The 12,790-nt window shown below is 40.0% G+C and overlaps 1 protein-coding gene and 1 pseudogene across 2 annotated transcripts in view; both read right to left on the bottom strand.

Annotated features, from left to right (window-relative positions):
- Window positions 1–902: 902 nt before the first annotated feature.
- Window positions 903–6,347, bottom strand: LOC126931553 (glycoprotein-N-acetylgalactosamine 3-beta-galactosyltransferase 1-like; annotated as a pseudogene).
- Window positions 903–12,790, bottom strand: part of CPSF6 (cleavage and polyadenylation specific factor 6) — a 49,279-nt gene continuing 37,391 nt past the window's right edge. The window contains exons 11-12 of one of the 2 annotated variants that reach the window (XR_007717888.1): window positions 6,547–6,704; window positions 903–4,104 (exon numbers count right to left, since the gene is read on the bottom strand). The gene's annotated coding sequence lies outside the window, so the exon portion shown is untranslated. Of the gene's footprint in view, window positions 4,105–6,441; window positions 6,705–12,790 lie in introns of those variants that run through there. The other variant, XM_050749968.1, reaches the window with a different exon arrangement.

Genomic DNA, 12,790 nt, shown 5'->3' with positions numbered 1-12,790 from the left:
TCCCATATAAAGCCCTACAAAATCATGTCCCCAAATATCTTCTTGAAACCATTTCTGGTCATTCTTCTTTTCCCTCATTCTATCAGCCTTTTGCTGCCTCAATTACACTTTAGGGCACTTGCACTATTACTTCTGCGAGAATGTTTTCTCTGGCTGGCCACCGTGGCTCACACCTGTAATCCCAGCACTTTGGAAGGCCAAGGTTGGTGGGTCACCTGAGGTCAAGAGTTCGAGACAAGCCTGGCCAACATGGTGAAACTCCATCTCTACTAAAAATACAAAAAAAATTAGCCAGCATGGTGCCGGCCACCTGTAATCCCAGCTACTCAGAAGGCTGAGGCAGGAGAACTGCTCGAACCCGGGAGGCAGAGGTTGCAGTAAGCCAAGGTCGCGCCATTGCACTCCAGCCTGGGCAACAAGAGTGAAACTCCATCTTAAAAAAAAAAAAGTGGTTTTCTCCCTGATAGCCACATGACTATCACTCCCTCTCTCTTTTCAGTTCTGTTCAAATCACACCTTATAAGGATCTCCCATGACAAACATATAGTAATACCTTGCTTCATATTGCTTAATAATTTTTAACACAAATCGATATATTTGATCACTGTCTGCCTTTCCTGACTATAAATAATCTTCAAAAGATGAGGGATGTTATGTTGTATTCACGGCTATGTTCATTTTGGCACCTGGATATGCGACCAGAATATTTGTTAAATGAATCCTACCTGAAGAGATACTAACTATATCTTATCTGATTCAGATCCCATGACCTCACATAAACTCTTCTTCCAAGACATAAGACATCCTGAATACTGCAGCACCACCTCTTTTTGGCTAACCCTGAAAAGTGCATATATGTGAAAGCCCAAAAAATGAAATTCCTGAGCTACATCTTTTCTAAGTTATTTCTTTTTTTTTTTTTTTTTTTTTTTTTTTTTTGAGACGGAGTCTCGCTCTGTCGCCCAGGCTGGAGTGCAGTGGCCAGATCTCAGCTCACTGCAAGCTCCGCCTCCCGAGTTCCCGCCATTCTCCTGCCTCAGCCTCCCGAGTAGCTGGGACCACAGGCGCCGCCACCTCGCCCGGCTAATTTTTTGTGTTTTTAGTAGAGACGGGGTTTCGCAGTGTTAGCCAGGATGGTCTCGATCTCCTGACCTTGTGATCCGCCCGTCTCGGCCTCCCAAAGTGCTGGGATTACAGGCTTGAGCCACCGTGCCCGGCCTCTTTTCTAAGTTATTTCTATAAGATTCAACAAGATCTCAGACATAGCATATTGGAAGCCCTACAGATTGAGCAAAATAGCTGGGTTCAGTGGCACGCACCTGTGGTCCCAGCTACTCAGGAGTCTGAGGCAGGAGGATCACTTGATCCTAGGAGTTCAAGTCTAGCCTGGGCAACATAGTGAGACCCTGTCTCTAAGAAGATTAAAATATTCACTGCTTCATGCAAATATTAGCTAATCTTGAAGTGGAGTTTTTAGTTTGACCCTAGCACAGTGCCTGACATCTAATGGGCAACTCAGTAATTCTGAATGAATGAATACACAGAACCCAACAGTACTTAAGGTTTCTCAAATGTTGGAAGACACTATTCATCATCACCAAAATCCTGGCTTCCCCAACACATCTTGGCAAGCTATGTCATGTAATGGTAGTTGCTTTCAACAATGTTAAGGTTTAATCTGTCCTAGAAAGACTATGGTTCTGGTAATCTCTACCTTGGCCAATTTCTCCAGGAAGCAGGCTCCAATTGAGGTCATCATTCTGAGATTTGAGAGCTGTTAGGACTCTAAAAAGTATTTGGAAAAACGAGATACCACACCACCACAAGGGCAGAAATGGTTTGGCACAGGTAGATTACCACCAGGTGCAAACATGTCAGGAAGATATACAGGCTTAGCAGAGTGGCCCCAAGTTGCATGGAATTCTACAGCTGTCTGCTTCATAAGGGAGGATGACTGTTAGGTCCCCATTCAGGTACATTAATTGTACTGATCACTATGTCCCAATCAAGACTACAAATAGAGAAATTTTTGTGTGGCATCAACTGTAAATCAAAGTTTCAAACTGTTTACCTTGTTGTGGACCTAGAGATACCATAATTGGTAACTGAAGTCCTCCCAACCCCCAGTCCAGTACTTGGGATGCTGGTGATCAGGCCCTTGGCTTTGTCCACCTGATGCTGTATGAAGACTAATTTTATGGCTATCTGGAGAGAAGTGGTGTTATATGCTCACTTCTGATAAATATAAGCCTTATACTCTCCTTTGATATTATTTGAAAGAAAATATATCAAAGCAGTAAGTTTCAAAATATGCTTTTGCAAACTACATGTTCCTCTCTCTCATGTTGAGATTCTCTGATAGAGCAGAAGACTGTTTATAACATTAACTATTTGTTACTTCCATGCGCTCACTGGACTATTATCTCCTACTTCAAGTAAAATGTACTAAAACAAAATTTCAGATAATATAAATAGAAAATTATTTAAAAGTAGTATTTGTCATGTTTTTGGAAAAATACCTAAGCATTATTTTAAATATTACTACCACCTTCTAGGTATGATGGTCAAACTCTAGAATTCAGCTAGACATACAATAGTAAGCATATTTCTATCATTTTATTGATTATAAAATACATCATACTTGTGTATTAAAATACATACTGTCCAAAGAGTAAAAAGGCTTGGGTGCCAGCCATTCTGGTTGGTTACGGCACATTAGATGCCCTGTGAGACCTCCTCCTTGATTACATCCCTGTACCCTCCTGCTCCTAGAAAACTATGCTGAATTTTATTAATGGTTTCTTACGTTGCTTTTCTAATATGTCTCTAAATGTTAGAATCTCTAACATAAATGGAATACTGTGTGAATTCGTCTGTGACTTGCTTATTCCAGTAAAGAAGGTTTTTTTTTTCTTTTTTCTGAGAGTTTTGCTCTGTTTCCCATGTTGCAGTGCAGTGGCGTGACCTCGGCTCACTGCAGCCTCTGCCTCTTGGATTCAAGCAATTCTCTGCCTCAGCCTCCTGAGTAGCTGCGATTACAGGGTGCCTGCCACCACATCCGGCTAATTTTTGTAATTTTAGTAGAGACGGGGTTTCATCATCTTGGCCAGGCTGGTCTTGAACTCCTGACTTCGTGATCCACCGCACTTGGCCAATGTTAAGATCTTTTTATGTTCATGTGTATAACTAGTTCTTACATTTTCAGGTTCCACACTATTTTATTGTATGAATGTCCTACTATTTATTCTATTGGTGGATATTTGAGGTGTTTCCAGTTTTCTGCTATTACAAATGGTGTTGCTATAAACATTCTTGTAAATGTCTCCTAGTGTAAAGATATGAGTTTCTCCTGGGGATATATGCACATTTACTTTACCAAGTAATGTTAAACTAGATTCCAAAATCGTCATATGAATTTATACCCCTTCCAGCAGTATTTTCCCTTGCACCATATACTAGCCAATAGATTACATTTTGAACATTTTTTTCCCAATATTGTAGGTAAAAAATGGCACCTGTGATTTTAATATGCACTTTCCAGAATAAAATTAAATTTTATTTCATGTATTTATAAACTTTCTTCTGTGAAATGTCAGTTCATGTCTGTTGTCCATTTAAAAAAAATTTTCTTTGGGGCAGATCTGTTTATTACTAACATGGTGCAGTATAGTTTTAGCAAATTTAATTGTTTGTTTCTCAGTGACAATAATAATACAGATGGTCAAAAACAGGCAACAAAATCTCTTTTCTAGTTCCTTTACCTGGCCACCATTTTAAAAACACAAATTCTTCATATATATATAGATATATTTATGTATTACTGTATGAAAACACATTTTAACAGACTTCACAGGTCATTTAAAGCTTCAGTTTAGAGTCATTCATGTGAAAAATCTCTCCATGGAATGTTCACTTAGAATTCCTCACTGGGATTCCAGTGTTCTGTTAGAAATGCAGAAGTCCTTCTTCAGTGCCGTGCTAGACGTTTTACCTTTGTTCATCACAACTTCCATTCAAGGGTTTCCTAACCTCACTTTTGTATCTTCATTTTTGTTTGCTTGACTAATTTCCTTTAGTATATTTTCAGGTAAGGTAGGTTGATACCTGTATAAATAATTGTATACACGAAGATGATAAACAAGGTATCCTAACTCATGCATAGTTGTAGAATCAACATAGTGAAAAGAAACTGCAAGATCAGAACAGCAACCAGGACTCTCTCGAGGAGGGTAATAGTTGTAATTCCAGTGCCAAAAGGTTCTGGGTAGATAACCTTTAATTAAATGTTCCGGCACAAAGGGATGAAAAGTTTCTTTTCCAGTGGTATCTCTGGAATCTCCTGCTTCTACATTTATAATTTCCATGCATCTCCCTGTGCTGTCTTCAATGGAGGAACACTTGTCTTGTTTTAAATGCATCAACAAATCTCTTCAAGGCTTCTTTGCTTAGTACATATTCTGCACCTCCACTCAATGTAGTCCTGCTTTACATAGGGTTTTAATTTTCTCCCAAAGTAAATGGGTCCTTCAGGGTCATATTTTGAAAGAAGCCATCTCAAAATTGTCTAGTATGACATACGTGTCATCATCTGCTTTCAAACACCAATCAGCATCTTCTAAATAATGTTCATGAACATACTGAAAAGCTTTGTTTTCCAGTATGGCTGATCTCTGCCTTCTTTGTTTTTCAATCTCACAGTAGTGAAGTCTTTATTTTCTTCTGAACTCATAACAACACTTTGTGACAATGCTAGGCCCACGTAACTTTGAGGCCTTTTTCTCTAGGTTTTAAGGGCTTGTCAAAACCCAGCGAAGAATTTTAACTTTCTGATAGAGGTTTTCAGCGATGTCGGTGTTCTCATCTTTATGTTGGCTAGAATCTGCATTGAAGTTCATTTGTCCTTCTAGATGATTGTGTCATTATCATCTGAATGCCTCGCATGAGAATCATTATGAAGCGTATTAGGCTGAGTGCCACCCTATTCTCCCAACAAAATACTAAATAGCTGAGAACATTAAAAAAACACAAAAAATCCTATTGCCGATCCACAGAGGAAGGCTAACAAATTCAGCTAGGATTTAGAGGCCATTTCCCGAAAGTCTGTTTCTCATATCAGCCGTGGCTCCCTCTCGCTCCTCCTGGGGGGCGGAAAGGAAGACGACTTGGGATCGGCGACCTTTGGTTCTCTGGGCAGCCGCAGAAGTGGCTTGCGGCCACGAGCCGAAACCGCCCGCTGCAGCCCAAATAATTCAGCAGCAGCGGCGGCAGCCCGAATTGCCCATTTTTCTATTGGGCTTCTATTGTTCTCATGTATGTATAGTTTATTACCTATTCTTGATAAAAGTCCTTTGTCAATTATCTGCGTTCCAGTATCTTCTCCCAGTCTGGGACTTTTCGTTTCACTCTTTTAATAATCAGTTCTTAATTTTATTCAAATTTATCAATCTTTCCCTTTATAATTTGTACTTTTATGTCGTTATTGTACTTTTACGTCTTACTTTTACGTGAACCCAGCATGATCACAAGGTCAGGAAATCGAGATCATCCTGACTAACACGGTGAAACCCCGTCTCTACTAAAAATACAAAAAATTAGCTGGGCGTGGTGGCGGCACCTGTAGTCCCAGCTACTCCGGAGGCTGTGGCAGGAGAACGGCGTGAACCCGGGAAGCGGAGCTTGCAGTGAGCTGAGTCTTAAGAACTCCTCCAATCCAAGGTCATACAACTATTTCCTATATTTTATTCTTAAAAGAGTCTGGTTTTGCCTCTTACATTAAGTCCACATTTAATCCACCTAAAGTTGACATTTACATATGAGATTCCCATTCTATCATAAATCTAGTTTTCATAATATGTGGTTTCTAGTCTCTGTATATTGTTCCATGGTCTATTCCTGCATCAAGTCTGTATTATCTTACTTACAATACAGCTTAGTATCTGGTAAGGCAAGTCTCACTCCATCTCCCTCTCGGTTATCATTTGCTTTGGAGCTTCCGTATACAATTTAGAACCAGACAGTCATATTCAGTAACAAAAACAAACTTCTTGGGATATTATTCTGATTTGCATTGATGCTATAGATTTGGGAGGAGCTGTCACATTTAATGATACTGATTCCTCCTGCCCAACAACAGAAATACTGATGTCAACAATGCCAGTCTATAGAACACACTTTCAGGAGCAGATGTCCATTGATTTGGGTCTATCTTAATGTCTCTCAGTAAAGGTTTAAAACTTTCTACAAAGAGAACTTTGCACACCTCTTATTAAACACTAGTTACATTATATCTGGCTTCCAAATTGACTTTATATTAGTTGATCTTGCTAAATTTTTAAGTCTATTAACATTATATGTAGATTCTTTCACAATGTATGTATCACCTCATATCTTCAAATAATGACCTCTAAGAATCAGTTCTACTGTCATATTCTCTGGGTTGGCTTTTCTGACTCCTAACGTGGATCAATGCTCTGCTACTGAATCTTACAAGATATCTTACCTCACCTGTAAACGAGGAACACCAATAGTACTGTTTTTAACACTTACATGAAACAACATATGGGAAAGTGACCAGCATATATTAGTCTCTTTAGTTCCTTTCTTCCAGACAGTCAATTGTTTTTTCTTTGTATGCTCAAGGTATTTTGCACATTGCAATCACTTTGAGTTACTCACTGAATGAAAATTATTTCATTTCCTGGCTCCTAAAAAAACAGAAGTAATATTCATTGGCTTTATATCTCCTTCCTGAATACCACACACATAGACATTCAAATGCTATATATAGCATTTATATATATATATAAAAAATATATTATATATATATAATATATATACAGCCTATATGTTTTGAGCTAGGGCTAAAAACAAAAAGCAGCATTACACAGCTAAATAAAATTAAGACCACTTTCTTACACCTACCACAAGAATTCTATTCAGAATGTTAAGATACTATAAATTTCCTCAAAAAAAAAAAAAAAAAAAGTTAAATGTATTCTCAGGCCAGGTGCAGTAGCTCATGCCTGCAAACCCAGCACTTTTGGGAGGCTGAGGAGGGTGCATCACTTGAGCCCAGGAATTTGAGACCAGCCTGGGCAACATGGCAAAATCTGCCTCTACAAAAAATACAAAAATCAGCTGGGTGTGGTGGTGCACACCTGTAGTCCCAGCTATGCGGAAGGCTTGAGCCCAGGAGGTTGAGGCTACGATGAGCCATGATCATGCCACTCTACTCCAGCCTGGGTGACAGAGTGAGACCCTACAAAAAAAATAACTATTATCTAAGGATTCTCTAAGGTGACAATCTAAATGCAAAATAACTTCTTTTTAAATGACTCTCATTGTGTGCACTAAGTAAACTTAGAAACATTTTCAGTATAAGAATGGAAATAAAAAGGGTTTGATTTGATTAGCTGACTCCACCATAATAGTCAAAATATTATTAGGTTAATTCTGGTTTGATAGATTAGAAAAGGATCTTTCAAATCTTTCTTGGTTCCTATATCAGATCTTCAGTTCCTGGGTCTGCCCTTTACTGGTTGTATTACTGAACTATTTCTTCAATTATTAAAATGGAATTACCAAATCATTATTTACTGATTCATTTTATATATATGCCTATCTCTAGATGGAAGCACACAACATTTAAAAATATTTCAGCCGCTGTAACAATCAAGAAATAGTTAAAAATAAGATACCCAATTTCCACCACTAAAATAGATTTTTTTTAAAGCACTAGTTATTGAAAAGAATGTGGAGAAATACACATTTTCACATACATTGAGGGTAAAAGTAAATCGGGGCAATTTACTGTGTCAAAAAACTCAAATATTCATACTCTGAATCAAGCATTCCAAGAAATTCATTATTGGAAAACAGGTATTTGCACTAAGATTTACCTATAAGGAAATTCATTGTAGCATCCTTTATAATACTCAAAAACCTAGTGAAATAACCCGAACACCCAGTGGCAAGAACTGGTTAAAATTATGTTACAAGTTGAAACAGCAGGTAGCCATTAAAAGTAGTTTAAAGGCACAATCTGTCAATCTTTGATGTGCATACAAATCACTGGGGATCTTGCTCAAATATAGGTTTTGATTTCACATGGTACATTTTGCACTTGTAATCAGTTCCCAGACCAGGTGATGCCAATGTTGCTACCCTGCAGACCATACTTTCAGGAGCAAACTTAAGAGCATTTAAGAAAATGTCAATACTCTAAAAGCCCTCAGTTGGCCCCACATAACCTAACTACATTCTCTCTATAAAACTGACTTAGTCACACAAAATACATCATATCCAAGAACTCATGCTACTAGTAATGTTTAGAGCCAGCTGTGTTTATTTCTAAACAATGTCAATGTAATTTTGTCGTGATTTCATCACAATATTATGTAAACCAATGAAACACTGAGTGCAAAAGAGAATTGGTTCGATGAAAACTAAGTTTACTCTGGCTTTTCTTTTTTTTTTGAGACAGAGTCTGGCTCTGAGGCTGGAGTGCAGTGGCCGGATCTCAGCTCACTGCAAGCTCCGCCTCCTGGTTTTACGCCATTCTCCTGCCTCATCCTCCCGAGTAGCTGGAGTTTTTTGTATTTTTTAGTGGAGACGGGGTTTCACCGTGCTAGCCAGGATGGTCTCGATCTCCTGACCTCGTGATCCGCCCGTCTCGGCCTCCCAAAGTGCTGGGATTACAGGATTGAGCCACCGCGCCCGGCCTGGCTTTTCTTTTTGACAGGGTCTCACTGTCGCCCAACCTGGGGTGCAGTGGGACAATCTTCACTTGCTGCAGCCTCGACCTACCAGGCTCAGGCGATCAATCCTGACACATCAGTCTCCTGAGTAGCTGGGACCACAAGCCTGTGCCACCACACCCAGCTATTTTTTGTATTTCTGTAGAGATGGGGTTTCACCATGTTACCCAGGGTAGAACTCCTGAGCTCAAGCGATCCACCTGCCTTGGCCTCCCAAAGTGCTGGGATTACAGACATGAGCCACTGTGCCTGGCAAGTACTTTGTGAAGTCTCAATAAAAATGAGCTGCTTTAAAAACTGCCATTGACAATGAAATAACCACTTGTCCCCATTAGGATGACTACTATCAGATAAAAAGAAAAGCACAAGTATTGTTAAGGATGTACAGAATCTACAATCCTCATGCACTGCTGGTGAGAACGTAAAATGGCATAGTGGCTGTGGGAAAGTTTCACGATTCCCCAAAAAGTTAAACATAGAATTACCATTACCCAGCAATTTCACTCCTATATACCCAGAACTGAAAACAGGGACTTAAAAGATAGTTGTACACCTATGTTCATAGTAGCATTATTCACAATGTTCAAAAGGTAGAAACAGGCTGTCCACTGACAGATGGATAAACATGTGGCATATATGTACATAAAATGGGATGATATTCAGCCACATATTGACACATGCTACAACATGAATGAATCTTAAAAACGTAAGTGAAATAGCCGGGCGCGGTGGCTCACGCCTGTAATTCCAGCACTTTGGGAGGCCGAGGTGGGCGGATCACGAGGTCAGGAAATCGAGATCATCCTGGCTAACATGGTGAAACCCCGTCTCTACTACAAATATAAAAAATTAGCTGGGCGTGGTGGCAGGCACCTGTAGTCCCAGCTACTCTGGAGGCTGTGGCAGGAGAATGGCGTGAACCCGGGAAGCAGAGCTTGCAGTGAGCTGAGATTGCACCATTGCACTCCAGTCTGGGCAACAGAGCGAGAGTCCATCTCAAAAAACCAAAAACATACTAAGTGAAATAAACTAGACCCGAAACACAAATATTGTATGATTCTATTTATATGATGTACCCAGAACAGGCAAATTCAGACACAGATGTACAATAGAGATGATCGGGGGCTGGGGATAGGGTGGGAATGGGGAGTTACTGTTTAATGGGTAGAGTTTGTTTGGGATGATGGAAAAGTTCTGGAAATGGATAGTGGTGATGGTTGCAAAACACTGTGAATGTTTTTAATGTCACTGAATTGTATGCTTAAAAATGGTTAGAATGCCAACTTCCATATGCTTTACAATTTTAAACATGCTGACACAGCTCTTACAATAGTTGCTAACAAGACAGTGAGGCAGAACTATAATTCAAAATCACTCATTCAAATATTAACATTTGCTTGCCCCACACTGATGCAGACACTTGGGATTTAACAGATATTACAATAAGATCCTTGCTTTCATGGGACTTTATATTTGAATGAACAAGCAAAATATATAGTTAGGTTGTAAATGCTTGTGAAGAGTAAAGAATAAAACAGAGTTAAGGGAGGTAGCAGTTTCCATTCAATAGAATGGTAAAAACAAACCTCACTGAGATTCTTCTCAGGCAGCTATCTCCAGCATTCCAGTCAGGGAAAATGGCCCACACAAAGGCTCAGACACAAGATGATACCTCGCCTGTTTGAAAAACAAAGGCCAGAGTGGCTAGAATGGAGTGAGCATGGGGAAAGGTACTGGCAGATCTAGTCAGAGGTAAGAGGAGCCAAACTGGTGCGGCAGCTCACGCCAGTAATCCCAGCACTTTGGGGGGCTGAAGCAGGAGGAGCCTGAGTTCAGGAGTTTTGAGTCCAGCCTTGGCAAGATGGCAAAAAGCCTATCTCTACAAAACACAAAAATTAGCCAGGCGTGGTGGTGCGCACCTCTAGCTACTCAGGAGGCTGGGGTGGGAGAATTGCTTGTGATAAGGAGATGGAGGTTGCAGTGAGCCTGAGATTATGCTACTACACTCCAACCAAGGTGAGAGACTCTATCTCAAAAAAAAAAAAAGGCGGGGGGGGATGGAGAGCAAATCATGAACTTTTGTCAGGACTGCAGCTTTACTCTGATAGAAATGAAGAGCGGGCTGGGTGAGGTGGCTCAAACCTGTAATCCTAGTGCTTGGGAAGTTGAGGTGTGAGGATTGTTTGAACCCAAGAGTTCAAGGTTGCTGTGAGCTACGGTCACACCATTGCAATCCAACCTGGGTGACAAGAGATCTTGTCTCTTAAATGAATGGGGAGCCACTGCAGGATTTTTAAGAAACAATATAGATTGAAAGCTATACTGACAACAGACTGTGCAGTGGCAAAGACAGAGAGCAACCCCAGCATTAGTAAGAGGTCCCAGGTATCTTTTGGTGGTAGAGACAAAGTATTTCCCTGTAGATGTAGAGTGTGAGGAGTCAAGAGTGATCTGTTTTGGGTCTACACAAATGAAATGATAGTATTTATATTCGCTGTTGGGTAAGACTGTGGGTTGAGCAGGTAGGTGGTACGGGAGAGGAGGGGCTGAAATATTAGCCCATCTGAATTGGAAATATAAATTTGGAAACTGACAGCATATAAATCCTACAGCCATGAGACTGGATAAGAGAACCAAGTGTAGAGACAAGTCCCCTGGAAGTGCCCTCAAAATTAAAAGGTTAGGGGAAACAGCAAAGGAAACTAAAAAGAATATAAATTTGACTCCCTGCTTTTAACCTTTTCTATTAACCGATCAAATAACTAGTCTTGGCCAAATCTAATTAGAGGGCACGTTCTGTCCGTGTGTGTGCAAGCAGAAGAAACAACTATTAGAAGATAAATTACTGTAGATAACTTACTGCCCAGGTACGCATAATAGAGGTAAGAGAAGTTGGGCCATTTGTCTTTTAGTGTTCATTCATAGATGTAGTAAGTCAAGGAAAACATAAAATGGACTGCTAGAGAAGTTTATAGGTAGGCAGTCTCTCACTGTACACAGACAAACATAGCATGTGTTTACAATGTGAAATATAAAAGGCTCAAGTTTACATACTTGGAGTAGAATGGGCTTCCAGTATCCTTGGATCAATTTCTGAGTTGTATAAAAATGACTTCATCAGAAAAGTGTTTACAATAGATAATCTAAGATACACCATTGTGAAAAGGCAGCCATCACTAAAATCCTTTAATAACTTAGTAGCTCCAGTTTTCACATTCTGCAAATCACTTTTGACTGTATTCTTAGGTTAGATGCCTAGGAAGATTCTTGCATTTTGTGTTAAGGTAATTTTTCCCCCTCACTTGAGGAAAGTTGAAGAGGTCATGATGTAAAAACAATAATCTATTTCAGGGGGAATAAAGAGCTGAAGTGGTACACATGGCTGGTTCCTATACTGTACTGGGGAGGGGTCCAATTTCTAGATCAGTGCCAACATTTCCCACACGTTATACCCACCTACCTCATATCTAATATGACAGCCATAGTAATTGTGTAGGTAGAACCTGTAGAAGTATTTACAGGAGACTACAAGATACCACACTAAAATGCTATGGCCTATCTTACACAAAAGTATCTAACACTGTATCTTGTAGAGTAGGTACTCAACATTGGTGCAAATGAACATTTTAAAGTCATGTGTTCCTAAATGGTTAGTTTGGGTATCAGTAAAGCTTAAAATCTTATGGTGGTGGCAGCTTAGTATCATGACATTCAGTAAATAACTGAAAAATCATTCTAACCTCTACTCACTATATTCTGCTAGTCATAACCTTTCAGAGCCCACTGCCTCCCTTTTAAGAGTAGAACACTGGCCAGGTGTGGTGACTCACGCCTGTAATCTCAAAAATTTGGGAGGCCAACGCAGGAAGATAGCTTGAGCCCAAGAGTTTGAGACCAGCGTGGGCAACAAGGCAAAACCCCATGCCTATCAAAACTGTAAAAAAAGCCAGGCATGGTGGCATGCACCTGTGATCCCAGCCACTCAGGAGGCAGAGGTAGGACTGCTGGAGCGTGGGGAAGGCTGCAGTGAGCCA

The sequence above is a fragment of the Macaca thibetana genome, chromosome 11, assembly GCF_024542745.1.
Source record: "Macaca thibetana thibetana isolate TM-01 chromosome 11, ASM2454274v1, whole genome shotgun sequence".
NCBI lineage: Eukaryota > Metazoa > Chordata > Mammalia > Primates > Cercopithecidae > Macaca > Macaca thibetana.
Note: the sequence above shows the minus strand (reverse complement) of the source record. Positions and strands in the feature narration are given on the sequence as shown.